A 5,068-nucleotide genomic window follows, 5' to 3' on the forward strand; every position below is an offset into this window, starting at 1 on the left:
TCATTCACTCATTGGTCCTAGTCAAGACCCTGCGCCTGAGAAACGGTTTTCCAATTAGGACCCAAATTCTTATTTCCAATATCATAGAGGTCGTGGTCACACCACCGAAGTATGTTTCGCCCGCAAAGATCGCATTCAAGACCTCATTTATTCAAACCACCTTCATGTTCCTCTAAGCAACAAGAAGACTAAGAATAGTAACAATAACAACAGTGGTTGTAAAGGAAAGAAGAACGATTATCCTTCTTCCTCCGAAAACACCTACTCTAGTAACAGTGTTGGTACTTTCTACCTTGATGAAATCTTAGCCATGGATAATCGAGGATTTAGAAAGCAACTAAGAAAGGATTTCACCCTATTGGAATTAGCTACGATGATGCTTTCGATGGAATCCATGCAAAGCGATTCATTACTCCTATTGTACCCATTCAAGATCCCCCACTTGAGAAGAGATTGCCTAGTTGTAACACAAATGTACGCTGCATGTACCATCAAGGTAGGGGTCATACTACTGAGAGCTGTTGGAAGCTAAAGGAAGCAATCCAATATTTAATTGACAATAACAAGCTTCTCATGCCTCCAGCTAACAAGAAGAGCGAATGATGATAAAGCAAACATTACAAGACAAGAGGCGAGCTTCAACGACAAAATTTCGTGACCTCCTCTTTTTCTGTTTCTTTTACCCTTTCCCTAATAAGTCTAGCATAGACACCTTTCGTTTCCCTTAGATTACTTTTGTAGATTCCTTCTTTTTCCCCTTTTAATAAAATGAGCATTTATTTCCTTACATATGATCATTGCATTGCATAAAAAACAAAATCCATGTCAAACAAAGCACAAGGTATATCAATGATTTGACCTTTCACCTTTCTAATTTACAATCCTTTCTTCATAAACCACTCTTTGCCTCGTCTAACGATAGACCTTTTATTTTTCAATCTATATCTACCTAACCTTGGGATGGGATGGGATGGTGTGCAACTTATGCATTTTTTTAAGGAACAAAAGCTTGAGTATATTAAAGATTAAATTAGCACAAAAAAAATAATCAAAAACAAATAATAATAAAAGGTTACAAAGGGCAAGTGTTCCAATGTCTTTGACATGAACATGTCTTTGATATGAACATGTCTCATATTGCGTCCCTTATCGAGTGCTCGGTACCGTTCCTGAGAAACTTGAATGCCAAGTGAGTGATAGACCGCATGATCGGGATTTCCCACACTTATAAATTAATATAAATGCTAAAGAGCCAAAAAAGAGTGAAAAACCTCAAGCATAAAAATATAAAGATTCATAAGCAAGGTTGCACACCTTGGGGGCTTATCTAGGGTCTTGAGCCTTTTATCCCATTCTTCTTCAACCTTTAGCCTAACCACGTTACAACCCTTAAAAAGACCTTTTTGAGGTATACACACACTTGTGCGAGGTTCGGCTAGAGCTACGTCCGTCCTGATTTATAACGGATACGTAGGCAACCTCACATCGAGGTGCGGTTGTAATAAAAATGCATTCATATTTAAACTCATAATTGATCATATCTAGGAATTTCCAATGCTCATCCCTTTTCACATAGAGCTAGACTTGGGGGCTTGATCCTTATATCATTAGCTTATCCAGCCTAAGAGTCACCATAATTTGACTCTTCTTGAAAAAATATTTTTCCACACACTTAGCCCTTGCGGCCTAACTTTAGTATCACTTTCACACACTGCATAGATACATGACCAGATATACTTTCCCTTAGGAACCCTTTGTCATGAAATTGATATGTCAAATTTATGTAGTGTTTTTCCCCGTCCCATGGTCATAATTAGTAGTGTTTTTGACTCTTTAGGGCCACTTTTATTACTAATTTGTGTTTTCTAGTGTTTTTGTAGTTTTGCTTAAGTTTTGTAGGAAATTGCACACTTGGAGCGTTTTTCGGGTTTTTCACGAAGCAACTACGAGCGTTAGAAGGACACGACCATCCTTGAAGCCCAGGATCGGTGAGAGCCAGTGATTAAGGGCTCAGTATGTGATACCGGGGCAATTGGATCAAGTAATCAAGACCCGATGAGGAAATACTGATTGGGCCGAGGAATCGAGCCCAATCGAATTCCAAGCCTCGAAGAAGAAGCCGGGCCCGATTGGGCAAGCATACGCCCGATCGGGCGGGCGCGCGCAAAGCTACATTGAGGAAAAAGTCGCGCCCGATCGGGTGAACGTAGGCTCGATCGGGCGCAGCACACCAGCAAGGGGCATAGTGAAAAAGGCGGGCCCCATCGGGCGGCCCTTCGCCCAATCGGGCACGTGTTTTTCTAAGTACCTGATTAGTTTTGTTTTAGATTTTGTTTTAGGAGTGTTTAAGTACGAATTTTGTACGTAAATTTTTTATTACCTTCTTTTTTAGATTTTCTCTTTCTACTTAGGATATTCCCTCTCTCTTAAACTCTCTCTCAACTTTGTTCTTAATTACATTTATTAATTCAGATTTCTTTTGGTAACAATTTCTTCTCTTTTAATGTCACTTATTTTATTTAATTCTTTCATTATGTCTTGCTTTATTGATTTGATTAGTTTAGATTTAATTATGCTTGAGTAGTTTTATTTCTAGGGTTTATAGGGATCTAATAAATAATATGAAGGGGTAAATTTTTGATTGTTGATTATCAAAGCTTGGTTAATTTCCTATTGATTGATTTAATACTATGCAATTAGGTTTGGCCAGATTTAATTGTATGAGTTTGGCAATATTAATTCGATATTCGACATATGAGAATTGATGTTTAGGCTTAGTTTCAATAGGCGGACTATTTTATAAATTGTTAAGTCGAGATTCGACAGATGAGATTTAATACCGGTAAATTAACTCTGTGATTATAATACGTAGCGAAAGCCCTTTATAATCTGATTAATTAATGCTTGATGATTGTTTATTATGATTTGCCTTGGAATATTGTATATTAGTGATTCTATGCCCTAGGTCTTTTAATATTTAATTTCTCCCTACATTATTTTCTCTGATCATATTCTTCGTAGTATAGTCTTTAAATACAACTATATTGGTTACCTTGATAATTTAGATTATAATAATTAATTAGGAGTACAAAGACTTGTTTCCCTGTGTATTCGACCCTACTTCCCTATCTGCATTAGTTAGAGGACTTAGGTAATACTTTTGATTAGGGGATACGACTTTACCCTGTCAAAATTTGGTGTCGTTACCAGGGAAACGGTTTTATTTTTATTTTCTGATTATTTTTTGTAGTCTGATTATCCCCTTTTGTCTCAGAGAATGTTAGTTCTTTGAGGCAATTCTCATATTTGTCTTTTAGTTCCTTGTTTATGCCCAGGTGTTCCAGATTAGGTTACATCCCATTTGATCCTGAGATCGAGCGCTCGTTTCATAGGCAAAGGAAAATCTATAGACAAATTCTGGCGGGTTCTGAGGAGGACAATAGTCGAAGAGATCCTCACTCTGATTCTAGTGACGCAGAAATTCCTTCAGATTCAGAATCAGAGATGACGGCCCAAAAGAAACTCAGTGACTACTCGCAGCTGAAGCTCACAGATTTCCCGCACCTTACTCCCACTTCGGCTCTAGATGGAGTTCAATTTGAGATCAAGCCCCAATTTATCACTATGATAGAGAGGAAGCAATTCAGTGGAGCTAAGGGTGAAGATCCTAATCTTCACATCGCAGATTTCACCCGGTATTGTAACATCATTAGACAAGTCGGGGTCACGCAGGACCAAATCAGGGAGATTCTTTTTCCCTTTTCATTATGTGGCAAAGCTAAATTATGGTTTAATGGTTTGAATAGAACTACACTTGGTATTACTGACTGGGAAACTCTTGCTTTGAATTTCTATAATAAATATTATCCTACAGAGAGAACATCAGTACTAAGGAGTGATATTCAGAACTTCGCTCAAGAGGTCGACGAAACGCTATATGAGGCTTGGGAGAGGTTCAAGGATCTACAGAGAGAATGCCCCCACCACAATCTAGAACAATGGCAATTAATCCAAGCTTTCTACAATGGACTTTGAAATTCTTCTAGATCAATTCTAGATTCTACAGCCAGTGGGAGATTCATGAATTTAAATGTGGACAATGCAGGACAGGTTATCGAAGACATGGCAATACACAATTCCCAATACGGGAATCTGAGAGGGTTTGCAAATAAAGGAAAACATAATGTCTATTCCGTATCGTTTTTGCAAGCTCAATTAATGTCTATTTGTCAAAACTTAGATAATCTTACTTCTACTCCTAACTCTGTAGCTAATGTTTCTGTTGTTGCTAACAATGAAGCTTTTTGTGAAAATTGTGGAATTGTAGGGCACTGGGAGCAAGATTATAGGAGTTCCATGGAACAATTTAATGCATTTCAAACCTATATAGGCAGAATAACCCATATTCCAACTCTTACAATGTCGGTTACCGGAACCATCCATATCTTTCGTACCAGAGTACTAATGTACAAAACCCTCCACCTCCACAACAACCAGTACAGCAACCCCCACCACAGCAAAAATATTACCACCCAAATTCCGGCCAAAAAAGCCAAGCATCACCCTCATCATCTTCCGACCTTGCCATGACAGAAATTAGAGCAATGCTTACCAATATGCAAAAGCATATGGAGAGTAGGGATGCGCAAATTAATTCTATTTAAGCCCACAATAAAATCATGGATAATCAAATTGCACAACTTTCATCTACCCTACAATCCCATCAGCAGGGAGCTCTACCATAACAACCTATCCATCCTACAGATCATGCCAATGCAATCACTCTAAGGAGTGGTTCGCATTTTGATGGACCTCCTATGCCAAAGGAAGATGGACCATTTCCTGATCTGGAATCCTCTATACCAAATGCTAATCCTGCTAACCCTGCAGGGCTACAAACAAATACTAACCCTTCTAATGTTTCTGTGCAGGGTAAATCTTAGGATAAGGGAGGATATGTGCAGAGCCCGGTTATCAAACTACCGTTCCCCAATAGACAATTGAAGAGTAAGTTTGATAAACAATTTGGTAAGTTCTTAAAGGTTGTGAAAAACCTGTAGGTAACAGT

At 38.3% G+C, this 5,068-nt stretch overlaps 1 non-coding gene across 1 annotated transcript; it reads right to left on the reverse strand.

Annotated features, from left to right (window-relative positions):
* Positions 1 to 3,885: 3,885 nt before the first annotated feature.
* On the reverse strand, positions 3,886 to 3,992 carry LOC145637639 (small nucleolar RNA R71). The gene has a single exon (XR_014114399.1). It is a non-coding gene; the product is annotated as a small nucleolar RNA R71 (small nucleolar RNA).
* Between the last annotated feature and the right edge of the window lie 1,076 nt (positions 3,993 to 5,068).

This window comes from Chenopodium album, chromosome 6 (assembly GCF_948465745.1).
Source record: "Chenopodium album chromosome 6, dcCheAlbu1.1, whole genome shotgun sequence".
NCBI lineage: Eukaryota > Viridiplantae > Streptophyta > Magnoliopsida > Caryophyllales > Amaranthaceae > Chenopodium > Chenopodium album.